The 27,025-nt window shown below is 40.3% G+C and overlaps 1 protein-coding gene across 22 annotated transcripts in view; it reads right to left on the reverse strand.

The window, feature by feature from the left end:
- KIF1B (kinesin family member 1B) overlaps window positions 1–10,482 on the reverse strand; it is a 186,528-nt gene extending 176,046 nt beyond the window's left edge. For all 22 annotated transcript variants that reach the window (XM_007491595.3, XM_007491593.3, XM_056795793.1 and 19 more), the window contains exon 1: window positions 9,507–10,482. The gene's annotated coding sequence lies outside the window, so the exon portion shown is untranslated. The remainder of the gene's footprint in view (window positions 1–9,506) is intronic.
- Between the last annotated feature and the right edge of the window lie 16,543 nt (window positions 10,483–27,025).

Here is a 27,025-nt window from a genome sequence, read left to right on the forward strand (position 1 = left end):
ACACAATATTGACTCCAAGACAGAAGGTAAGGGTTTTAAAACAAAATGTTATCTAAGTTTTATTGTATATTTATTTTGTTAAATATTTCCCAATTCCATTTTAATCTAGTTCTGGCTAAGGTCTTACTCAAGCCAGGTGACTGAAAACCTCTGTTCTAATATGTCTGCCTCAAGTCTCTTCTCACTCTGATCATCCTCCATTCAGTCTCTATAGTGATTTTCCCAGATCAGGTCTGATCATGACACATACACGATCCCCTTTCCCCGTACAATAAACTCCAGTGGCTCCCTATTGCCTCCAGGATCAAATACAAAATGCTTTGTCCGACACTCAAAACCCATCATCACCTAGACACCTCTACTTTTCCAGTCTTCTCACATTTTACTTCCCCAAAAGCTTCAGTTCAGTGACGCTGGCCTCCCTTGCTGTTCAAAGAATAAGACACTCCATCGCAGCTCTAGCTCTAGGCATTGTCTCTGGCTATCCTTCATGCCTGAAATGCTCTTCTTCCACTCTCACTACTGACCATCCTGGCTTCCTTTCAAGTACCTACTAAAATCCCACCTTCTACAAGAAGGGCTTCCCTCTTAATTCCAATGCCTTCCCTTTACGAATTATTTCCTATTTATCCTGTATCCAGCTTGATTTGTATATATCTGTCTCTCTCCCACTAAACTGTAAGCTCCTTGAGGATAGGAATTGTCTTTTGCCCTTTTTGTATCTCTAGAGTTTAATGAAATGCCTGGCATATAGTAGGTGTTTAATAAATGTTGACTGATTGATAAGACTATAAATGTCAGTGCTGACTTTCATCTGTGGAGGGAATTTACTTATCTATATCAATGATATCACAGATGCAGTATCTATTCCTATAGAGAATGCAAGTAAAGGTAGAGAGAGCTCTACAGAGTAATCACAAATGATACTACCAGAACTAGAACCCTCCAGAAACCGACAACTGTACAGAACAGAATCACAGAGTTAGAACTAGAAAAAACTTTAAAGCCTGTCTAGGTTGGAGGAGGCCATGCTTATGTTCATACATTCCTTAACTGTTTAAGCGGTAAATAATTGTTCAATTATGTTACAGAAATAGTTTTCCTCTGTGAAGCAGATTCAAGACTGTGTTTGTCTGATATTAACCCCAAAGTGGCAAACTTTTGTTCAAACAAAAAAGGCAACATTGAAATTAAATTGATATATGATTATCGTTTTACATTAAATGTTTTCATAGTTGTAACGTTCCATCAAAATATTACTTATATTTAATAAAAGTTGTAAAAGAAATTTAATAATGAGCTTTACAAACAATAATGAGCACAGAAGGTCTTTCTGGATTATTTCTCTTCATTCTTATGGAATATCCTACATGAAATATTCCCAATATTTTAAATATTTATATACTAAAATGCTTTAAATTTAAAATAACTATTCCTAAATATTTTATAGATTCTATAATTATGTTTAGTTCCTATAACTAAATTAATAACCTGTTAATAACAACCCTGTTAATATGTTAAAATTATGTTAATATAAGTATATTTGATATGATACCAACAATACATGTATAATAATGACAAGAATAGCTAACATTTAAATAGCATATACTGTGCTAAGCACTTTACAAATATTATCTCATTTGATCCTCACAACGACCCTGGGAGGTAGGGGCTATTAATAGTCCCATTTTACAGATGAAGAAACTGATACAAATAGTAGTTAAGCAATTTGCCCAAGATCACACAAATAGAGTCTAAGGACAAATTTGAATTCAAGTCTTTTTAATCCCAGGCTCAGCATTCTAACCATCATACCACCGAGCTGCCCCACTGAATAAAATTTTATATTTCATGATTATATAGTGTAAATTTTTATTTGGCGTTTGGCAGAGAGGCAAGAGTTAGTATTGTAGTCACAATAAACACTTAATAAAAAGATTATGAACAGTATATTAAGGTACCCTGGGAATTCACAACACATTTTTTTGTTGCTGTTGAAAGGGGTTCACAGAATAGAACAAAAGGAACCAAAAAAAAGAGACCACTGATCCAGTTCAGTACTTTCATCTCTTAGCAATGAATGGAGGCCTTGCCCACGGTTATGCAGAAAAATAGTAGCAAAAGCAAAAGTGGAACCCCAAGTTCTCTTACTCTCTATCTATAACTAATCCCAGTTCCCCCACTCATTGCTCTCCTGTTTGTTCCCAGTTTAGAATGGTGATTTCAGTCTCAGATCATAAATTACTTGCCCACAGTCATAGAGCTATTAGATAGCAGAGAACAGTCTAGAATCCAGATCTTCCTGTCTCAACGCTCTCTAGTCACTACACCACACTACCTTTGATCATACAGCTAAAAAACTTTTAAAAGAAAGATATCATATACCTCCGACAGGCATGAGTAAGAGATACATTCTTAACCAAACAAGGCATAGTCAAGCACAAGAGATAAAACAGATCGCTTTGATTATATAAAATATTGATTATGTATTCATTACAAATAAATTGTTGATTACATAAAACTAAAAAGTTCCTGCAAAACCAAAGTTAATGAAACTAAGATAAAAAGGAAAGGGTGGGGTAGCTAAGTGGCACATGGATAGTGTCAGACCTAGAGTGAGGCTTACCATCTTCCTGAGTTCAAATTTGACCTCAGATTTGAACCAGAGTCAAGTCACTTAACCCTGTTTGCCTCAGTTTCCTTCTCCGTAAAATGAGCAAGAGAAGGTATTAGGAAACCATTCCAGTATCTCCCCCCAAAAAAATGGATCATGAAGATTCAAACAAAAATGAACAAAGAAGGAAAATGGCAAAATGGGGGAGGAGGAGAAGGAAAATCTTTGTATCAAATTTCTCTGATATATAGACAAACAATTAACAGCCTAACCATCCAGGAAAAAGAAGCTTTTCTAAAGGTTTTATTTTTTTGCTCCCATTGCTACTTCTCTATTGAGAAAAGTTTTTATTACACATGTGTGTACACACACACAGAGTTTTCTAAAGAGTTGCAAACTGTTAAGAACTTAAATGAATGCTCCAAGTCAAAGAGGGAAATGCAAATCAAAATGCCCGGAGGTTTCACCTAACAACAAGAAAACTGGCCAAGATGACAAAAGATTGGAATAGTCAGTGATGTAGTAAGAGAAGCACACTAGGGCACAGCTAATGGAACTGTAAATTAGTACAAAAATTCTGGAAAGCAATTTGAAACTATGCAAACAATGTGACTGAAAGGTCCATATCCAGAGTTTCCATTGCTTAGCTTATATTCCAAGAAAGAAAATTAGATAAGAAAATTGTACACAGCCCAAAATATTTGTAGTAGCACTTTTTTGTGATAGCAAAGAAATAGAAATAAAATATATATCTATAATTGGAGAATGATAAAACAAAATTGCACATAAATGTAATGGAATATTACTATGATGAAGGTAATGATGAATGTTCTAAATAGAGAGAAGCAAGAAAAATCTACACAAACTAATCAATCAAGAAAGTAATGTATGCAGTGACTACAACAAAGTAAGTGCGAAGAATCACAAAAACAATTAAAAATGAATATCACAAAACTATAAAGAATAAGCAAGGCTCAGGGCAGCTAAGTGGCTCAGTGGATCATGAGCCAGGAGTGGAGACAGGGGGTCCTGGGTTCAAATCTCACCTGAGATACTTCCTAGCTCTGTGACCCTGGGCAAATCACTTAACCCTCATTGCCTAGCCCTTACTGCTCTTCTGCCTTGGAATCAATGCTTAGTGTTGATTCTAAGACAGAAGGTAAGGGTTTGTTTCAAACAAACAAAAATAAGCATGACAAAAAAAAAGAAATATTATGAGAACTTACATCCACCCTGCCCCTTTTTAGAGGTAGGAAGTTTACCAGAATGAGCTATACGTTGCACAAATTTTCAGACTTTTTTTGGTATATTGATCAATTTTACTTATTTTTTTTCCTCTTCCTTATCATTAAAAAAATTATTTGTCATATGGGATGGCTCTTAGGAGAGAGGGGTAAACTATGGTGATGTTAAAAAAAAAGCAAACAATATCAATAAAAATGCATTAAAAAAGAAAGGATGAGGAAGCAAAGTCAAAGGGAATAGAAGGAACTTCAGAGGAACTTAGAAAAAGGGAGCCAGTGGTTCCCAACTATCATATTTCAATTAGTTGGTTCTACTTTCTTAAATGAGGGTGTTATCTGCGATTTAGTCCCTATTATGTATGTTTCTTAGATGTTATTAATAATTAAGTTTATAATTATAAAAATGATATTTATGATTATAGAAACTATTTCCTTTTAAATTCTGAAAATAAAATATATGCAAATAGACTAGCCAGAAGTTGGGACTTTTGAAAGTAAATATCAACAATTCACTTCAGTGCTTTAGTTTCCTTTTCCAAAGGAAAAAAGCATAATATAGAAATCTTAGTAAGGAAATCTCTTTTAAAGCACTTTCCTTTTTCTAAAATTGTTTTAGCAATAACAAAAACTAACACCTCCCTTTCTGATCTTATACTTCTTTGCTAATATTGATGATGTTTATCCTGTACAATTGTTTGAGAGTAATAATCTGCACCCTACTCATGTAAACCATTGCCCTTCAAGCAAAAACTTTTAACTCTTTAGAGACTGTGCTATTCTATGCTGCACAGCCATAAGCATCACCAAAAGAATATTGTATTGATAGGTCATGTAGCACAAGCAAAGGATAACTGGATGGAGGGAAAGCCCTGTGCTCTGAATCTTTGCTAAAGATGAGGAAGAAACTGCTTTAAAAAAAAAACGGAGTCAACTACACAGTAATTTCATTCTCTTTTGAAAACATTCTAACTTAAGATATCTGACTTTTTAAAAAAGTGTTCCTAGAAAAGAGAAAGTAAAGCAAATTTTGTTATATCCTATTTTGTCATTTATTTTTTGTCACTGAATGTGTCCTTGATTTAAAGGACACAAAGATGCGTTCTTGAGTTAAAGATCTGATAGCTTGACAAATCAAATAAAATGCTATCCTACTTTCAGCAACCACAGTATTTTAGAGCACTATAGGATGGCACTCTCTACTCTGTGTTACTCAAACCAATTCTGAAATGGAAGAAAGTTCATGGGCTTTAGAAATCAAGTTAATTAGAACTGAGAAGGGATAAAGAAAATTACTCAAAATACCAAAAGTAAATAAATTAGTAAGAGAACTCATTCATTGGAACATATGGCCAAGGGGACCTAAAAATTCCATGAAGGCAAATATTTAAGTATTCCCATACTTCAAAGAATCTGGGATCTTGTCCATGTGGGTAAGGAGACAGCTAGGTGGTTAAATGTCAAGTACCTGAGTTCAAATATGGCCTCAGACAGTTGTGTGACTAGTTGTGTGACCCTGGGCAAATCACTTAAACCACTTCCCTTAATCCACTGAAGAAGGAAATGGCGAACTACTCTAAGATATTTGCCAAGAAAGGCCCATGGTCAGTATGCTCCTTGGGTCAAGATTTAAACATGACTAAAACAACAACAATAACTATATGGAGTATTCCTTCTAATGGTACTGGTCTCAATCCTTCTACACCTTCTTAACTGCAGCATTGTTGGTCATGACCTCCCATAAATGCTTAACAGAGAGTCTTATCCAACATTTTAGGTCTTTTCAAGTAACATACAACAAATCTGTTCCCTGCTTCATACATCTTGTAAGTGTGAATTTTCATGTTCAATTTAAATATGAAACATAACATAAATCATTAAGAAGTGAAGAGGCTATAGATAGCGTATAAGCTAGTCCCCTATCCTGCAGAGACTTACAGTCTCCTTGGAAGATAAAGACTCAAACACAGGCAACAAATGTTATAGGAATTTGAATCACTTTTGGCTGGTTGATGGGAGTGGTAAAGGGAAAAAATTCTTAGTCCTCGCTGAAAATAGAATGAATAAAAACGAATGAGTTTCCGCAACTTCAGGATAACTACAAACTACAAATGGCCATCTATAAATAACTGAAAGTCAAGGATTCCACTGGTCTCTACTTAGGCATCCAATATTAACTGATAATGATCCTAGAGAAAACATTAAAAAGACCACTGGCTCACTAAGAAGAAATTCTACTTCAAGAAAAAGTCAAGGCACATTTTGGTAGGTTTTCTGCTTCATAAACATGCTGGTATAATTTTTTCCTAATTTTTCTATCAACCTAACTATCCAAGAAAAAGAAAGTCCTAAAAGGTTTGGTTTTTTTTTCTTCTCACGTTCCTACAAGGATTGTAAAAATTCAGTACTGTCCATTAAATAAGGCCAATTTTTCCAAAAGACAGTTATAGAATGTAGCAGGCAATTTATTAATTTCAAATTTATCAGAAATGAACAATGTGGGGGCAGCTGGGTAGCTCAGTGGATTGAGAGCCAGGCCTAGAGAAGGAAGGTCCTAGGTTCAAATTTGGCCTCAGATACTTCCTAGCTGTGTGACCCTAGGCAAGTCACTTGACCCCCATTGCCTAGCCCTTACCACTCTTCTGCCTTGGAGCCAATACACAGTATTGACTCCAAGATGGAAGGTAAGGGTTTAAAAAAAAAAAAGAAATGAACCGTGTCAAATAGCAAGATATATTTCTTTCAGGAAAAGACCTGCTAGGGTCAGCAACCTTAGAAAGGGATATATAAGGGAGAGCACAAAAGTCTAATTTCTTTATTTTATTTTTTATATAAGTCAAGACTACATCCAGAAAAATAAGCTAGAGTGAATCACTTGCCTTGGAAACACTTTGTTGGCAGACTATTCTTAGACATTTATTCACTTCATAGATTCAAACTGGGGAACATGAAAGAGGAGAAGCTGCATTCATATCTAGTCTTGTAAAGGAAAAAACAGCCAGTTCTAAAACTCTGACACTATAATTCAGTCTGACAAATTTTAGAAAAGTATTTGTCAGAGGACAAACTTTCACAAATACCTAAGATTTTGCTGGCTCCATATTTGATGCATTATTCAGTTAATCAAGTCCCACATAAAAAATAAGTGTTGAAAATATATTTAGATAGAATTCTTCAATCTTTGTGTTTTTTAAAAAACTAACTTACTTTTTAAAATAATATTTTTGTAATTAGGAAAAAAAGAATCAAAATTACATAGCCAATTACAAGTTGCCATACCTTAATTGAAAATTATTCAGTGTCTACATGCCTTGAACTACACAAGAATTTCCAAATCTTTAAAAGAAAGGCCTAAAACCAAAATTATTAAGGTTGTATATACTATATTCATAAAAAGAATTCTAAGTTGAGTTCATTTAACTAGTTTCAAGAAGTCTTTTTTTCCCAATAGAGAACACAAAAGCTGGAAACTGATCTCTAAAGGTCTTATTCTAGTCCTGTGACTGTAGATAACTCTAGGTGAGGGGACTTGATTTTCCACTTGAACTGAGATAATAATATGAAGGATTCTGATAATGTGAAGACTCACTTCACCCTTCTAGAATATAATCACTCAGTAATCCAATCAACTATTATTCCAACTAAAGCAGGAAATATGTCATACTTTACTGTTTATCTGAAGTAATGCTGAGTTAAAATGTAAGCTAATTTATACTAAGAGAAACAAAATGGCACCCTTTTCATAAAATCAGAGATGATATATCTTGTAAAAGCTGCCACATGCTAAACATTGCACTTCCATTTAAAGATTTTACAGGTCCCCAGAAATATACTATGACACAAAGCACCATGTGTAATAAGTGAATCGACCACCTAAAACATCGAGACCCATGAGCAAGGGATCCTCTGTGGGCAGTCTAAAGATTATCTAAAAATAACTAGTGACGTTGGTTATATTGGTGGACCAAACCCCCATCATTTGAATATTTTTATTTAACATTCATAGTTTGAGATACTTTAAAGATATACAAAATATGCTGAATCAAGTATCTAATAAGATTAACCTTAGCACAAATTCTATTTGCCTATATATTAAGAATACATTCAGGCAAGCCCACTCAGGGTAAATCCAGTAACATATCTCACACTAAGGGAAAAGAGAAAGCTTAAGGGCAGTTGAACTTTGAAGCCAATTTTACAATTCACCAATGAAAAAAATATGCCCTGAAAGCTCAATTCTGCTTTTAAGAAATGGAATGTATTGTTTTGTTTTACATGAACAATGACTAGCCTACTCCAGCAGTCTCCCAACCCCCATAACTTGGCCTCTAATGCAACCAGTCACCCTGAAAGCAGCCAGGGCTGTCATTCTGTACCTTCCAGCAGCCTGGATTTGGCTCCTAAAGGATTGTCAGATCATCCTCCCAATATGGCTGCCATGGTAATTCTGTACTGTGAATACAGAGACTACATACAGCTTTTTACCACATCTGGATATAACTGAATAAGCCCCTTCTCCATCTCTCTCCTCTTTCTAGCCTTGGATCCTTCCATTTTTTCAGTCCCATTATATGTCTCAAAAAAGGGAATAATTGCACTCCTAACTGAAGCTTTGAATGCCAGCAAAGACTTGAAAAACTGAGAGGACAAGATTTTTTAAGAAAGGAATACCCTTTCTACAGAAAGGGTAAAAATCGCGCAGAACCTCCCCACCTTCTGAAAATAAATTAACCAGCTTGTCTGTGAGCCACTGGAAAGAACTACCAGGAGAATCCTGGCATCCAACTGCTTCGAGATCAGGTTAGCACATATCAGCCAGCACCTTGGAGGTAGAAGCAGCAAGAACACAGTTGGCCTGGTGTCTTGCAAGAAGTGGAGGGTAAACAACAGGGAAAAGGTGATCAGGTCCATAATCAAAGCCTTAACTTGCTAACCCAGGTGGAGAATCAACTCACCCGAGAAAATAATAAACCTTCCCTTCTGTGGAGAGAGGAGGCGAAGAGAGAGAAAAGAGGAGGGGCGGGGGGAAGGTAGTGGGGAGGAGGGGGAAAGGGAGACAGAAAAGGGAGAGGGGTAAAAGGAGGAAGAGGGGAGAGAGAGAGAGAGAGAGAGAGAGAGAGAGAGAGAGAGAGAGAGAGAGAGAGAGAGAGAGAGAGAGAGAGAGAGAGAGAGAGAGAGAGAGAGAGAGAGAAAAGGAATACTAGGGTCCATTTGATACTCCTCCCTGCAATACCAGCTGTCAGAGGGTGAAAGGATGCCCAGAAGCTTCACAGATTCCACCCCCCCCTCCACCCAGTGGGGGGCTACCTCCCCAGTTTCACACCTCCCTTTCGACGCCCTAAGAATCTAGGGAAGGGTGGAGCGGAGAGGGGGGCCGCCTTACAGACTCGGGGTGAGGCAGAGCTCGCCCAAATTCCTGGCCCTCGCTCGCCTGTCAATCGCTTAAACTGCGTCCCCAGCCTTCCCCCGCCCTTAATCCTTCCTCGGCTTTCCCCCTCTCCCCTCCCCCCGAGGGATGCCTGCCCGCGGGCGCGCGCGCCCCCTCCCCTCTCTCCCTCTCCCGGGCCGCGCGCCCCCTCCCCGCAGCCCCTCCCTCTTTCCCCTTCCCTTAACGGGCCCCCCCACCCCTATCCTGCCCTCCTTGGCCTCACCTCCGGACGAAGAGCCGAGCCTGGGCGTGGGCGCGGCGGCGGAGAAGGAGAAGGAGGAGAAGCGGGGGCCGCAGTCAGCAGGCGCCGGGTCGGACAGCGGCGCCGCGCCGCAGCACCACCCCTAGAGGAGCCGCTGCCTGGGGTTGGAGCCGGAGCCGGAGAGCGGGGCGACCCAAGCCCGTCATGGCGAGGTGCGGCCCCGCATCCCAGGGGCGACGCGGGGGCACAGAGGGAGGCAGGGACGCGGCTACGGGGTTGGGTGCTACTTCCAAGACGGCTGCGATCACACTGGCCCGGGTAGAGGCGGCGGCGAAGGCGGCAGACAGCGAAGGAGACAGCGGCGGATCCACCCCAAGCCCCGCCCCGCCCTCGCTCCCTCGAGCCGCAGGCACCGCCCTCGTCCCTGGGCGCGTCACCCGGGCCTGCCTCCCAACTTGAGAAACTGGCACCACCTCCAGCCAATGGGAAACGAGAATCCCAAGCGTCCCGAGCCTATAGAAGCAAAGGGGGGCCGGAGCTCCGGAGCTGGAGGGAGAATTCTTGGGGACACCTACACAGCGCACCCTGGTGGCTCGGGAGCCCGAGCTAACAAGGAGGGTACCCAGGGGAGGGGGGCTGTGGGCCCTTGAGAAAGGTCATCTTGTCCGTGCAGCCTGACCCATGAACTGGCTTGCGACACCCGGAGCTCACTAGCCGGTTGACAGCCGGGCCCCACTCCAAAGAGAAGGAGGCAGGGAGGCGAGGAGGCTGGGAGGAAGCGCTCCAAGTCCTGAGTCACTGGGCCCAGAGAGCAAGCAGCCTCCCCGAACTGGTGGGGGCGGGGGGTTGACTGGACGTGCAGACCCCCGGCGGGCCTGACCGCCAATCCCCCTCTTTAACATGCCTGAGCAGTAGGCACGCGATCCTTGCAGACTTCCAATGACTGCGACCCACTGCCCCTTCTGGCAGCCAGCCCTGCCCAATCCCAGGCTGCTGAGCTTCCAAAGGGTTCTCTGGACATCACCCCTTCTCTCCCCCCCCCCCCCCAAATCGTCATCTTTGCTTCTTCCGTCCAGCCTTGGCTCCTACTTCTGCCCTCAGGGGCCACTCAAAGCTCTTTATCCTAGGAGAGCCCTTCCCAGACATGAGGGCAATTCTCAGGTCGGCTCCCAACCCCAGGTTTTCTCTTTTCCAGGTCATTCATTTCCAGAAAGAACTGACAATCGATATTTCTTTAGCCAGTTAATAGATAAATATTAATCGCCTGTCGGGTGCCTGGCATTGTGCTAAGCACAGGGTATAACAAAGAAAGACAAAAGAAGCTAGTCCAGCTCTTGTGGGTGGAGAGGACTTATTACCAAACCTCAGTTCAGATATTTCTCAAGGTTTGCTATAAAGTTGTTGATAAAATGGATCTCCTGGTATCCTTGGGTAATATAACATTGTCTACATTGTTACTTTGAGACATTTGGGTTTCTTTAACTTTGTTTTAAAGAAGGGAACCCAAAAAATCTCTGAGACCACTAAATAAACAGATCCCATTTAAAAAAAACTCCCAAGGAACTCAGATCAATTGGGAGAGATAGCATGCAAACAACTATGTACAAACAAGCTATATACAGGTTAAATCAGAGATAGTCATAAGAGGGAAAGCACTAGAATTCAGGAGGATAGGGAAAGGATTCTTGCATAAGGTATGATGTTAGCTGGCACTTGAAGGAGGTCAGATGGTAAAGATGAGGAGGGAGAGCATGCCCAGCATTTGGTCATGGAGTGACTTGTTTGAGAAACAAGTCACTGGATTGAAGAATAAGTAGTTGGTGTGGGGACCAGAAGAAAACTGAAAAAGTGGGAGACCTGAAGATTGCGAATAGATTTGTCTTGACACAGATGCTAAGACAATACTAAAGTACAAAGCAATCAGTCTTTAGGGAGTTAAGGATCTAGCTGGAAAGATTAAGATATACACAAGAAACATTTAGAACATAGTTCCTTTTTCATTCGACACATATACAAAGATAAATATGGCATAGTTCTTGCCCTCAAAGAGCACAGCATATAATATCAGATAATCAACTGCCCTTAGATTATATATCTTTATTTTTTAAACATTATTTTATTTGGTCATTTCCAAACATTCATTGGAAACAAAGATCATTTTCTTTTCTTCCCTCCCCCCTCCCACCACCTCTCCCATAGCCCACCAGCGATTCCGCTGGGTATCACATGTGTCCTTGATTCGAACCCATTTCCATGTTGTTGGTATTTGCATTAGAGTGTTCATTTAGAGTCTCTCCTCAGTCATATCCCCTTCCCCCTGTAGTCAAGCAGTTGCTTTTCATCAGTGTTTTTACTCCCACAAGTTTATCCTCTGCTTGTGTATAGTGTTTTTTAGATCCCTGCAGATTGTTCAGGGACATTGCATTGTCACTAATGGAGAAGTCCTTTACCTTCGATTGTACCACAATGTATCAGTCTCTGTGTACACTGTTTTCCTGGTTCTGCACCTTTCGCTCTGCATCACTTCTTGGAGGTTGTTCCCATCTCCATGGAATTCCTCCACTTTATTATTCCTTTTAGCACAATAGTATTCCATCACCAACATGTACCATAATTTGTTCAGCCATTCCCCAATTGATGGGCATCCCCTCATTTTCCAATTTTTGGCCACCACAAAGAGTGCAGCTATGAATATTCTTGTACAAGTCTTTTTGTCCATTATCTCTTTGGGGTACAGACCCAGCAATGCTATGGCTGAATCAAAGGGTAGAAAGTCTTTTATGGCCCTTTAGGCATAGTTCCAAATTGCCCTCCAGAATGGTTGGATCAATTCACAGCTCCACCAATAATGCATTAATGTCCCGACTTTGCCACATCCCCTCCAGCATTCATTACTTTCCTACTGTCATGTTAGCCAATCAGCTAGGTGTGAGGTGATACCTCAGAGTTGTTTTTATTTGCATCTCTCTGATTATAAGAGATTTAGAACACTTTTTCATGTGCTTATTAATGGTTTTGATTTCTTTGAAAATTGCCTATTCATGCCCCTTGCCCATTTATCAATTGGAGAATGGCTTGATATTTTGTACAATTCCTTTGTAAATTTGAATAATTAAATCTTTGTCAGAGGTTTTTATGAAGATTGTTTCCCAATTTGTTGCTTCCCTTCTGATTTTAGTTACATTGGTTTTGTTTGTACAAAACCTTTTTAATTTGATGTAGTCAAAATTATTTATTTTACATTTTGTGACTCTAAGTCTTGCTTGGTTTTAAAATCTTTCCCTTCCCAAAGGTCTGACATGTATACTATTCTGTGTTCACCTAATTTACTTATAGTTTCCTTCTTTATGTTCAAGTCATTCACCCATTCTGAGTTTATCTTGGTGTAGGGTGTGAGGTGTTGATCCAAACTTAATCTCTCCCACACTGTCTTCCAATTTTTCCAGCAGTTTTTATCAAATAATGGATTTTTTGTCCCAAAAGCTGGGGTCTTTGGGTTTGTCATAAACTGTCTTGCTGAGGTCATTTACCCCAAGTCTGTTCCACTGATCCTCCTTTCTGTCTCTTAGCCAGTACCAAATTGTTTTGATAACCACTGCTTTATAGTATAGTTTGAGATCTGGGACTGCAAGTCCTCCTTCCTTAGATTATATATCTTTAGAAGATTGGGTGGCACTTCTCTTTGCCAAGGCTTATAGCTCCACTTGTATACTTGACCCCATCTCTTCAGGAACTCTATTGTACTTTCTCTTTTATCTTCATCTTCTTCTCCACCCCTTTCTGCCTCTTTCATCTCCTTTCCCACATCTTACAAACATGCAAAAATCTACTCAATCCCCCTCCAAAAAGCTAATTCATAAACCTGTACTCTCTTGACCCTGCTATGTTCTCATGACTTAATGTTCTCTCTGTCTCTGTCTCTGTCTGTCTGTCTGACTGTCTCTCTCTCACACACACACACAAACACACACACACGCACACTCACACACACATCCCACACTGCTAAATTTCCAAAAAAGAGAAATCTCTACTCCTTGCTTCACCACTCACTTCAATCCCTTGTTAATGGGCTTCCAACAACTACCCTACTGAAACTGCTCTTAATTAATTGCCAGATATAATGACCTATTCTCAGAATTACTCCTCCTCCTCCTTAGCCTTTCTGTAGGATTTGACACTCATAGCAATTCCCTCCTACTGAATTCTTTTTCTTTCCTTGGTTTCTATGCCACTGCTCTCTCCTGACTCTCTTACCTGTCTGACCACTTCTTTCTCACTGATTCATTCTCCTCCTCCTGCTCCCTAAGTGTAGGTGTTCCTCAAGGTTCTTAACTTGGCTTTCTACATTCTGTTGCAGTGATCTCATCCATTCTCATGGCAGGCATCTTCCCAGTTTGTAAATCCAGTCCAAGTCACAATTCCTGGAACTCTGCAACTTCACTTATAGACTAGACCCTCCTGACCCTTCTGGTGAAGTCTGATTCTAGTGAAGTCTCCTTCAGTTAAGTGCCTTCTATGTTTCAGGCACTCCGCTAAGAGCTATCAGTACAAAGGAAAACAAAACAAAACAAAACAACAGCTACTGCCTGGAAGGAATTCCTATTCTAAAAGGGGACATAACAAGAGAACATAATACAGAGTAGGTACAGGTAACCTTGAACGGGAAAGAAGGACTAGATGGAGAGACCAGAAAAGTCTCCCCCAGAAAGCAGCACTTGTACAAAATACGATTCCATGAGGCAGAAGTTAGCAGGGAAGGCATCCCAGGGAAGAGTGACAAAGGATGGAAAATCTCTATATGTGAAATAACAAATAGGCCAGCATCTCTGGACTACAGAGTAAATGGAGGAGACTCATGTATAATAAGACTGGGGAAATAGGGAGGTGCTTGACTGTTGGCAATTTTAAATGTCAAAAAAAAGTTTTTATTTGAAGCTGGAAATAATAAAGTCACTATAGTTTATTGAAGTAGAGGTGGGAACAGGTAAATGGCTCAGGGTAGAGAGCACCTCACCTGGAATCAGGAAGATCTGAGCCCAAGTCTAGCTTCAGATGCTATATGACCCTGAGTCAGTCACTTTTTGCCTCAATTTTCTCATTTGTCAAATAAGCTGGAGAAATGGTTAAACCACTCTAATATCTCTACCAAGAAAACCCCAAATGGGATCATGAAAAGTCAGACAACAATGGTAATGCAGTCACACTGACGCTTCAGGAAATCAGTTGGAAGGCAATGTGGAAAAGAGACTAGAGTGAGAGGAGACTAAAAGAGGAGGTTGTGCTAGTAGTCCAGGCAAGAGGACCAGTGGCAATCCTGTGAGAGGAAAGAAAGCAAGAGATGGGAGGAATGTTATGGGACACTAATGACAAGCTGTAATGAATACTTGTTATGTGGGCTAAATGAGAAGGAGTTGGAGGCAATACCAAGGTTGCTAGTCCAGTAAATTGAGAGAATGGTGAAGCCCATTATAGAAAGGGGGAAATTCAGAAGGGTATGGAGGGAAAGATGAGCTTTTGAGCAGGTAGGTGGCACAAGTGGCAGGGACTAAGTAGTGCCTGGCCTAAAGTCAGGATGACTCATCTTCCTAAGTTCAAATCTGGACTCAGATATTTACTAATTGGGTGATCCTGGGCAAGTCACTTCACTCTATTTGCCTCAGTTTCCTCATCTGTCAAATGAGCTGGAAAATAAAATGGCAAACCAGTGTCTCTGCCAAGAAAACCCCAAATGGAGTCATGAAGAGTCAGACATGAGACTGAAATGACTGAATAACAATGACTAGTAATTAGACTAAAGATTAGAGAGGGGAATTATAAGTATTCTAAAGAAAATGGATGAGGATGAGGACAATGGTACAGGGAAAGGACTTGTCCTTGGTAAAGAGAAGGGTCACTTTATGGAATAAAGGAATTAGATGATGTAAAAGGCTATGAAATCAATAGGAGAGAAGAGGGAGGTCATGGCAAACAGCCTGAATTTTCTTAGTAAATTGTGAGTCGAAGTCTTTGGCTGAGAAGAGGAGAAGGGAAGAGGTGCTGAGAAAGGCTTGAAGAAAGCAAAGAAGGTATAAAACTGATGCTGTGATGAGTGGGATAGAAAATCAATTAAGGAGAAGCAGAAGGAGAGCCTTGCTGCTGCAAGGGCCCACTAGGGATAGTAAATTTGTAATGGACTCAATCAGTGCAATTGCCATCTCTGTTCAGAGGAATAGAAGAAGAAGAGGGAAATATGTAAACAATCAAAGCGTGACGTTTTGAAAAGCATGAGTAGTGCTGGGAGAAGAACACAGAAGATTCGAGAGTGAAGGCTAGTGTAGAATTGAACTACAGCTAGTGTAGGCTAGTGTAGTGTAGTAAAGGCTAGTGTAGAATTGAACTACAGCTAGTGTAGGCTAGTGTAGTGTAGTAAAGGCTAGTGCAGAATTGAACTACAGCTAGTGTAGGCTAGTATAGTGTAGTAAAGGCTAGTGTAGAATTGAACTACAGCTAGTGTAGGCTAGTGTAGTGTAGTAAAGGCTAGTGTAGAATTGAACTACAGCTAGTGTAGTGTAGTAAAGGCTAGTGTAGAATTGAACTACAACTAGTGTAGGCTAGTGTAGTGTAGTAAATGCTAGTGTAGAATTGAACTACAGCTAGTGTCGGCTAGTATAGTTTGGTAAAGGCTAGTGTAGAATTGAAATACAGCTAGTGTAGTATAGTAAAGGCTAGTGTAGAACTGACCTACAGCTAGTATAGGCTAGTGTAGTATAGTAAAGGCTAGTGTAGAATTGAACTACAGCTAGTGTAGTATAGTAAAGGCTAGTGTAGAACTGACCTACAGCTAGTATAGGCTAGTGTAGTATAGTAAAGGCTAGCGTAGAATTGAACTACAGCTAGTGTAGGCTAGTGTAGTGTAGTAAAGGCTAGTGTAGAATTGAACTAGTTCCCTAAGGGGTTGAGCTTAGGAAACCAGAAGGACTTAGCCAAAGCAATGAAGATGGCTAGGGAAAGCTGCTGAGTAGAGGAAGGATTGAAGTCCACAGTGAGATTGGAGAATAAAGTTAGGAGGCTTAAGGCATTCCATTTACTGCCTCCATGCCTTTCTTTTTATACCAGGTGCTCTGGAGATTCTCCTCCATCTCCCACTTGCACTTGAGGCTAGGTCTCCAGAGTGTGCAGCTGGCTTGTACTCCCCTTGAAGTTCTAAGGGTAATCCTTAAGGCCTTTGGAGTTATTATTATCATTATTATTTTACTTCTATAGCTCATAAATCCCTACCAGTATGTTTCCACAATTATCAGTTGATAGCACTTAATCAGCTTTTAGAAAGCACCGGGAAGCCCTTTTCTCCTCTTCATAGGGTCTTCACAAAATTCCCCTTCAGGATGCTGTAGCTTTCTGCTTGGCCCTTTGTAAAGTCCTAAACTTATGAGTGTCCCTCAGTTTGTCCTCAGTTTCCACTATGGCTGCTGCCAGTCACGCTGCTATTCCTGGGCTGCTCCTAGGATGCTCATGAGAGGAACAAATCCTCTGACCCTCTGGAGTTGTGGGGAGGGGAGAAAGACTCAGTTTCTCCTCCCCTGCAAAGGGATTCCCCCTTCTAGGCTTAAGTTGAACCAATCTCTCCTGTAACCTGACAGAGGCTCCAATGCTGGCCTCCCACCTGGCTTGCTATTCTACAGAAAGCACATAAGACCCAACACGTAGCTGTATCTTAGTTGAATGCCTTTGATTAATTGGTTGATTCAATAGAGAAGTTCTCATCGATAAGGGTGTCAAGGCTAGAGTAGTTTGGGAGTTTCTTTAAGTGGAACTGGGGGGCTGGATTGACTCAATGGAACCCCCCCCTTATATTTGCACAGTTGCTCCTGGGGTCTAGAATGCTTTCCCTCTTCATTTGTGCCTCATATAATCCCTAGCTTCCTCCAAAGCAAAGCCCAGATGCCCCACCACCTGTTTTTCACATTCCTCCCCTCACATCAGCAACTAGGAGTGATTTCTCCTCTTTAAATTCATTTGTATAACTGGGTATTTGCTTATCTGTGTATGTACTTGGTGTAGCCTTCCCCACGCTCCTTCACCACCACAATGGAAGCTTCCTGTCCCTGAGGATGAGAATGGTTTCCTTTATGGCTCTGTATCCTTAGCACCTAGCCCAGTGCCTTGAATATGCTTTTAAAATGCTTGTTGAACTGAATTACCTCCTAATGGGTCAGCTCGCCTCCTGTCTCTCTCTTCTCCTTCACCGGCTGCCAAAATAGTCACCCTGATTTACAGATCCAAATGCATCATTCTGCTCATAAATCTTCTGTGACTAACTATTGCCTACCAGACAAAATGCAATCTCCCTTTCCTGACATTGAGGGTCCTCCATGGTCTAATGCCAGCTTTTACTTTGGAAAGCATTCACATTATCCCCCTAAAAGCAGACTCTCTTCGAACCAATTTGGAGTCTAGCTGTTCTAATATTTCCTTTTTAACCTTTCCCTTCTGTCTTAGAATAGAAACTAAGTATTGGTTCCAAGGCAGAAAAGCAGTAATGGCTAGGAAATTGGGGTTAAGTGACTTGCCCAGGGTCACACAGCTAGTCTAATATCTCCTTTTGCTCTCTCCCACTACCATACATTTGCACAAGCCATTCATTCTATGTCTGTAATACATTCCTCATTTCTGTCATTTAAAACCTTCCTTTTCCCTCAGGGTTCAGCTTAGGACTCATCCTCCATGAATCCTCCCCAAATAAAAAGAATTTCTCTCTCTGCGAGATTTCCTAGAGAGTTCTAGATTTCCCCTTATTCTCTTCTGTGCTGTATCATGCTTTTGCATTTGTCATAGCCCCTTTTAAATGATAAGCTCTGCAGGCAGGGTCTGCTGTTTTTTTGTCTTTCTGTTGCCTTATTTAAACATGTTTTCTTGCACATAGTAGATGATAAGTGCTCGCTGAAATAATTTGAATGTGTTGCCTCCATTGGATCAATCTCTCATTGTCCCTTGCTCATAGTAGGCACTTGAAAGAACTGTCAAAAATGGCAATTACTACCTACTCCTGGCCATTCCATGTCAACAAATACTAACACACAAGAAAGACCTTATACAAGAGAACATTGTACATAGAGATGGATGTACTGTGGCACAATCAAATATAAAGGACTTCTCTACTAGCATCAATGCAATGACCCAGGACAATTCTGGGGGACTTATGAGAAATTCAGAGAAAGAACTGTGGGAGCGGAAACACAGAAGAAAAACAACTGCTTGATCACATGGGTCAATGGGGATATGATCGGGATGTAAACTCTAAACAATCACCCTAGTGCAAATACTAATAATATGGAAATAGGTCTTGATCAGTGACCCAGTGGAATTGCATGCCAGCTACGGGAGGGGGTGGGAGGAGGGGAGGGAAAGAACATGAATCATGGAACCATGGAAAAATATTTTAAATTAATTCATTAAAAATTTTCAGATAAAAAAAAGACCTCAAACATGTTATTAGGAATTATGAAGTCCTGATCACTACCCCACCCCAGCTCCCCAGGGAGGCTCATAGGGACAAAAGAAGTCCTTTTCTCAGTAAAGCCAATGGGAGATGGCAAGAAGATCACAAGAAATAAGGATCTGAGAAGTAACTATCAGGCTAAGGGGATGGAATCTGAAGAGACTAGAGATGAGATCTGAAAATGAAAATTTTAGACTAAGGTTTAAATTGGGCAGCTACATGGCACTGCGGATAGAGCACCAGCCCTGGAATAAAGGAGACCCATCTTCCTGAGTTCAAATCTGGCCTCAGACACTTACTAGCTTGGTGACCCTGGGCAAGTCACTTAACCCTGTTGTCTTCAGTTTCCTCATCTGTCAAATGGGCTGGAGAAGGAAATGGCAAATCACTGCAGTATCTTTGCCAAGAAAACTCCAAATGGAGTTGTGAAGAGTTGGACACAACTGAAAACAACTAAACAACAGCAAGGTTAAAATTTTGGAATGGAAGGTTCTTAGCTAGGGATAGAATGTGCTCTAAGATGATCAGAAAAATTACAGAAGGAAATAATTGTCTCACTTATCTGCCAAGCCACATAGAAGAGTTGACAACAGAAAAAAGGAATATTAATCATACACAAGAAAAAATATCCAAGAGCCAGCAATAAAAACTATGATCTCATATGTCTATGCAGAGATGCATAAAACATATGGAATAAGGTAAGTGTTCAGTCATGTCTGACTCGTTGTGACCATGAGGTTTTCTTGGCAAAGATACTGGAGTGGTTTGTCATTTCCTTTGCCAGATCATTTGACAAATGAGGAAACTGAGGTAAACTGGGTTAATTGACTTGCCCAGGGTCACTCAGCTAGTAAGTGTATGACACCAGATTTGAACTCAGGAGGAAATTGAGTCCTTCTGACCTGAAGCTGAGTGTTCTATCCCTTGCACTATTTATCTGTCCAAAGTAATCTAGAAATCCTAGTCCAAGAAGATTCAGCCTCATAGATATTTCCAGACTATGGAGTTTCTAGTGCATTATCATGGTGTGAGGTGACCCTAGATTCTCCAAGGCTATGCCAGCAGAGCATTAACTCTGGCAGGTTCTACACTGCTGGACAAACTTTAAATATTATCTCAATGACAACTTATATCACCTTTCTAAAGCTAACTCCACTAAGGGCAACTAGGTTTAACAGTGAATAGTATTGAGCCTGAAATCACGAAGACTTGAATTCAAATCCAACCTTAGACACTTCTTTATCCTTGGTAAGTCACTTAATTTCTGTTTTCTTCAGTTTTTTTCAACTGTAAAATGGGGATCATAATAGCATCTGCCTCCAGGTTGTTGAGGATCTAATGAAATCAAATATCTATAAAACACTTAATACACTGCCTGGAACATATTAAGCACTTTATAAGTACTTATTCTTCTCCCCTTCCTTAAAAAATGAACAGCTCTGAAAGAGCAACTGGATGGAGTATGGATTTCAGTCACTAATGATGAAGTTCAAAAACCTCTAAGGAGGCAGATAGGTGGCTCAGTGGACTTAGAGTGAGGCCTAAAAATGAGAGGTCCTGAGTTCAAATCTGGCCTCAGACACATCCTAGCTGTGTGACCCTGGGCAAGTCACTTAATCTCTATTGCCTAGCCATTATCGCTCTTCTGACTTGTAACCAATACACGGTATTGATTCTAAGATGGAAGGTAAGGGTTAAAAAAAAAACAACCAACAATCTTACAAGAGAGTTGCCTCAAAAATGAAGAAAGGCAAAAGTCTCCATTTTCCAAAAGGGGAGATGGAGGAAGTCTTCAAACTATAGTCCAAATTATTAATCAATATGCATTTATTAATTGTTACCTATGGGCCAGGCACTGTGCTAAGCACTGGAGTTTGGCCAATGAGTTTGGTTTCAATTTTGGGAAAATTCAAGAACATATTATCAAAGACATGGTTTCTGAGTATATTGAGAGGAAAAAGAGAAAGAGTCAGTATAGTTTCATGAAGAACAAATCATATCAGACTAACTTCATTTACCATTTTGACAGGTACTAGATTGGTAGAGCAAGGGGATAAAATGGATATTTCATCAAGATATCCTTGTGGCCAAATGGAGATATCTAAGTTAGATGACAGTCCATGCAAATGTGCTCAGAACTGGTTGGGTGACTGGGCCCAAAGAAGCATCATTAAATGATTAACATCAACTTGGAGGGAGGTTAGGGAATCCATCCTTGGCCCTATGCTAGTCATCATTATCAGTTGTTTGGATGACAACATGAATAGCATTCTTGACAAATTTGTAGATGATATAAAGCTTAGAAAGCTGGTTGCCATTTTGGATGACAAAGGCAGGACCAAAGGGATCTCACTAGAAATGAACAGAGACTGCAAATCAAAAAGAAGAGATCCTTTTTTTTAGAAAATAACTTTTAGAATGCATACCTTTTGAAGTCCAGCAATACCACTACTAGATCTGTATCCCAAAGACACAAAAAGAAATGGGAAAGGACCCATTTGCACAAAAATATTTATAGGTGCGTTTTTTGAGGTGGCAAAGAATTAGAAACTAAAGGGATGTCCCTTGTGGTATAGGATAGTGATGGAATACTATTGTGCTTTAAGGAATGATGACTAGGATGATCCATGAACTGGCACAGAATGAAATGAGCAGAACCAGGAAAACATTATACACAGTAACTGAAACACTTTGGGACAATCAAATGTAATTGACTTTGCTACTAATAGCAATGCAATGATCCAAGATAATCCAGAGTAACTTTATGATAAAGAATGCTTTCTACCTCCAGAGAAAGAACTGTTTGAGTAGGAATGAAGGTGAAAACATATGATTTATCACTTGTTTATTTTGGTATATGTTTGGGAGTTTGGGTTTTATAAGATTATTCACTTATAAAAATGAATAATATGGAAATAGGTTTTGAGTGATAATACATGTATGACCCAGTGGAATGGGAAGGGAAGAAGGGAGGGAGACAACATGAATCATGTAACCTTGGAAAATATATGTGTAAATTCATTACTGGAATAAAATAAAGATAACAAAATTTAATAAAGCAGGTTAAAAAAATAGATTTTAGTTTTAGTTATCATTTCTGTTTTTTGTTTCCAATAAATATTGTTGGTGTTGTCATTTTCAGTCATGTCTGACTCTCCATGACCCCATTTGGGGATTTTCTTGGCAAAGATACAGAGTAGTTTGCCATTTCCTTCTCCAGCTCTTTTTACAGATGAAGGCAAACTAAGGCAAACAAGGTTAAGTGACTTGATCAGAATCACACAGCTAGTAAGAATCTGAGGCTGGATTTGGACTCATGAAGATGAATCTTCCTGCTTCCAAGACCAGTGCTTGGAATTAATTAATCAGGATTTATTTGTAGACCTCTATGTAGGCTTAAAGAATTAACCAAAGGAATGAGGGATATATGATAATGGCAGCTTGGTAGGGGTGGAATTTAAAGGACTGAAAAGTCACTACGAATTTGTTAAGTCAGTATACAAAGGCAGAAGGTCCAGAATGAGAGAGGGGAGAATCCTGTTGGACTCTGAGGGCCACGATTTGGGGAGGATATTGATAAGCTAACAAGTTCCTCCAGGAGGGTCAGTCAGTCATCTAGCATTTAGGAGGCATCTATATTATGTGCTAGGCATGGTGTGATGCTCTGGAGAAATAAAGAAAGCCTAAAAAAGATAGTCCCCTATCAGAGTCTAATAAGGGAGAAACTATAAAAAATAAAAAGCTATAGATAGCATAAATTAGAGATAATTAACAGGGGAATGGCACTAAGATTAAGGAGGACTGGAAAAGACTTCTTGAAGAAAGTAGGACTTTGTCTGAGATTTGAAGGAGCCCGGCAAGTCAGAAGGCATAGATGAGGAGGGAGAATATTCCAACACACAGGCGGGGGACAGCCAGTGGAAATGCATGGAGTTGGGTCAACTAGGTAGCATAGGATCTGGGTTGGAATCTAGCCTCAGATATTTCCTAGCTGTGTGATCCTGGGTAAGTCACTTAACTCCAATTACCTAGCCTTTATTGCTCTTCTGCCTTGGAACAGGTACTAAAACAGAAAATAAGGGTTTCGTTTTTTTTAAAAGAAGAAGACTCAATGGACTTCAGCAGAGCTTGTCGAAGAAAGGTTGACTGGCTCTTAGGCATGCTTTACCAAGGATTCCATTTCCGGACCAGGCTAGAAGATAGTTCCTTTCTCCAGAGAATCTGTGATTCTCTGACTTTGTGTTCCAATAGGGGAGAGGACAATGGGGGTTGCATTTGGTGAGGAAGAATAGATCCTGGAAACAATCAAGACCTGAGCTTTGAAGAAGGGGAAGGATTTGGATGGTAAAGCATTTGTGGGAGGGGGAAGGAAGATTCAGGGTGGTATATATTTAGAAGACTGAAAGAGATCATAATGTACTTGGGCCACATGAAGACTGCTAAGGAATGCTGGGAAATAGGATGGGTAAGTAGGATAGGACCACATTATGGAAGACATTGCAAAGCAGCCAAGGTTTAGGTTCTATATAATGGGCAGCAGGGAGCAATTTTTGTTAGACAGTGGAGCAAAGACATAATATTGTAAAAATGGAGACTTGAACTCTAGACTCCAAACCCCAGGAGTCCTTGCTAGCTCCCAGAATGCCCTCTAATCTCACTGAGATTTCCACCTGGGTGAGGTCAAGAATTTCTATTTAACCTGGCTGTAAAGGCTATTGGCCCTCTTTCCTACTTCTGCTTCCAAGCAGATGCATCTCTTTCATTATGTAGGTGAGGTTGTCTAGGCTTCTCTGGGCCTAGACATGTGCTTTTCTTATTCTGTATTTTCTTTAATCCTTAACCTTTAATAAACCTCATAAAAATATAATACTCCTTGCAGAGAGAAACTAATTTCTACCTGCCTCAGTTTCCCCTAAATTTTAATCATGACAGTCTAAACTTTAACTCTTACAATATGATGACAATTATGTTTAAGGAGAATGAAAACAAGTATCTAGCAGGAAACTATTGTACACTCACCATCAGGTTAAGTACTGTGGAGTCTTCAAAAGAAGCATAAAGTTGGGTTCCTGCCCTCGGAAACCTTATAGCTTAGCTTGGGAGAATAAATCACCATCAGTGTTTTCTAGTTGCTCTGCTGTGAACATTAAATGTGTTCTAGAATACAGAGAGCTGTAATACGAGTCCTTGTCTCTGTTTCTTCCCAAAGCTGATAAAAGCAGGCACACATAGAAAGAAGGACTCTATTTCCTCCAGCCCCCTAAGTCTGAATCTTTGTCATCCCCCCTAAAAATTTGGTTGGTTTTCTTTCCTTAATCGTGGCTGTACATTTTAGTGCATTTCCCTGTCACAGACATGATTAGATCGGCTCACTACCCATTAGGAGTTCCCATTCTAAAAGAGCACTGATGTGGGAAAACATTGAAAACATCAGACCAGCTGAATGCCCCCTGAGCCAATGGAGCCAACAACAGACCATGGTCATTAGCATGGCAGGCATGCACAGTGCCAGCCTAGGGCAAGCACTAAGAAGACAAATGTGGAAAGAGGAAGTAAGTGCACAGAAGAGTCTTCCTAACTGAGAATGGAAAGTGGATTCCCAGCCACTCATCTAACCCAATGACACAAGCTGCCCACTTGGGCTTGGAAAAGGGAAGGTGGAATGTCAGAATCACTGCACACTCAAGAAACTACACAGAAGGATTGATATCAGGGTCCTGGATAGAAGGAATGCCTTTCCTGCTCCACAGTTCACATGCAATCTGGACGGTACCCATCGGAGAACTGTTACCACAGTAAATATAAGCTACTCTCTTTATTATTGTTATTATACCCTTCCAGACAAACATTAAGTGGCAGTAATAATATCAACATAAAATCAGATTTCGTTTCAGTTGGAGGAAAGAAACCCAAACAAACAGTTCAGGCTGAGTTCAGTTCTGTGTTTGATACAAAATAACATTCAACTATAATATGTATAATTATAATGTCAAGTCTCATTATTATCCTATAAAGTTGAGAAAAGCTCTCTAGTTCTCTAGCAGAAATTGCAAGTAAAATGAGCTTTTTCTTTTTTCTAGCCTTCGTAATGAATTATTTAATTCTGAACTTACAGTTATTCTTTGGCTCTGACAGAGCCATGATGAATGCTCCCAAAGTTAACACTAGACAACGGAGTTCTCTGGAAACTCTTCATCTTAAATTAGAACCTCATAGTTTGCTTTGCATCCACTCAGTCACTACTTATTCACCGTCCACTCGGAACAAAGGAGTTTGTTGACGTCACTTCTTCCTCTTTGGGAGTGGAAAGTCACAAACACAGCTACAGTCACAAAATGTCAGAATTGGAGGGTAACAGGAAGGCATCAGTCTGACCTCGACCTGAAAATGAAGCCCTTCTCTGGTGTAACCAATCATTGGTTGAAGACCACAAAGAAAGGAAAACTCACAGATTCCCCAGCCAGTCCACTATAGCTCTGATAATTAGGAAGTCCTTCCTGACATCTAGACTTCATTTTACCTCTTTTCAGCTTCCACTCCTTCCTCTTAATTCTGCCCTCTTGGATTAGCAGGACAAGCCTAATCTGTCTTCCATGAGACAATCCTTTACATATGTCACTTTTGTTTTGTCTCACTGTCTTCTCTTCTTCTATTCGCTCATATTACATGAAATGCTAAGCTTGGTTCTTTTGTTTGAATATTAGAAGCAGGAAATTATAAAGTTGGGAGTTGGAGAGAACAGCAGGAAATAACAGCTGACAGCAAGCAAGTGAGTCACAATGGGAAATGTACAGGAGTCCAGGCCCATTTAGTGCTGGCTGATTTTTGGCTCTTTCCAAAAAAGCAGAAGCCTGAAGATTTGCTGCCATTAAGGATAGTCTAAGATCTTTGCTACACAATTCCCAGAGAGAAGCTCCAGAAATGAACAAGTCTAAAATGGCTCAATAGGAGGTAGACTCTAAGTGATCACCCTGGTGCAAATATCAACAACATAGAAATAGGTCTTGATCAATGACACGTGTAAAACCCAATGGAATTGCGCATGGGCTACGGGGGGAGGGGCGGGTATAGAACATGAACCATGTAACCATGGGAAAAGATTCTTAATTAATTAATTAAATAAATAAAAATTTCCAAATTAATAATAATACAAATTAAAAATAAAAAATAAAATGCCCCAGTATAGTTTAAACTCACAGTACAACTAACAGTGGAGGCAGCTAAGGGGCCCAGGGAATAGGACACTGGTCCTAGAATCAGGAAGACCTGAGTTCAAATCTGGATTCAGCCATTTATTAGTTGTATGAACTTGGGCAAGTTACTTAACCTCTGCCTTAATCCATTACACCACTCCAGTATCTTTGCCAAGAAAATGCCATGGATAATACTGGTCCACAGGGTCATAGAATCAAACACATCTGAATGACCAGATGACAGCAACAACTATCTTGGATATTAGAGTTCTAATATATTTATTTATGTATTTATTTATTTATCTATCTATCTATTCATTCATTTATTTGTTTGTTTGTTTGTTTGTTTTCAAAAACCCTCGTCTTCCATCTTGGAATCAATACTGTGTATTGGCTCCAAGGCAGAAGAGTAGTAATGGGCTAGGCAATGGAGGTTAAGTGACTTGCCCAGGGTCATACAGCCGGGAAGTGTCTGAGGCCAAATTTGAACCCAGAACCACCCCCCCACCCCACCCCCCATCTCTGGGCTTGGCTCTCAATCCACTGAGCCACCCAGCTTCCCCCCAATATGTTTATTTAAAGCTTAATCTCATCACCTTGGAAATATTGCTGTGTACAACACACATTGCTATGTGTACTTGTGGTAAATGCTGCCGTGTTCAACAAACATTTCTACACAAACACACAGCAAATACCGCATTCAAAGGCTTTCCATCTTGGAGGATCCTGCCAGAGGTCCCCTGGGCCCCATCAGCAGAGCCTTCAAGAGCCCGGGGTCACCTCCACACTATGATGAGGCACTGAGGAGGATTCCAGTGGAGGATATATTTATATATTCTTGCTTGGAGCACATTTTCTTAAAATACCTC

This window comes from Monodelphis domestica, chromosome 4 (genome assembly GCF_027887165.1).
Source record: "Monodelphis domestica isolate mMonDom1 chromosome 4, mMonDom1.pri, whole genome shotgun sequence".
NCBI classification, from domain to species: Eukaryota; Metazoa; Chordata; class Mammalia; order Didelphimorphia; family Didelphidae; genus Monodelphis; species Monodelphis domestica.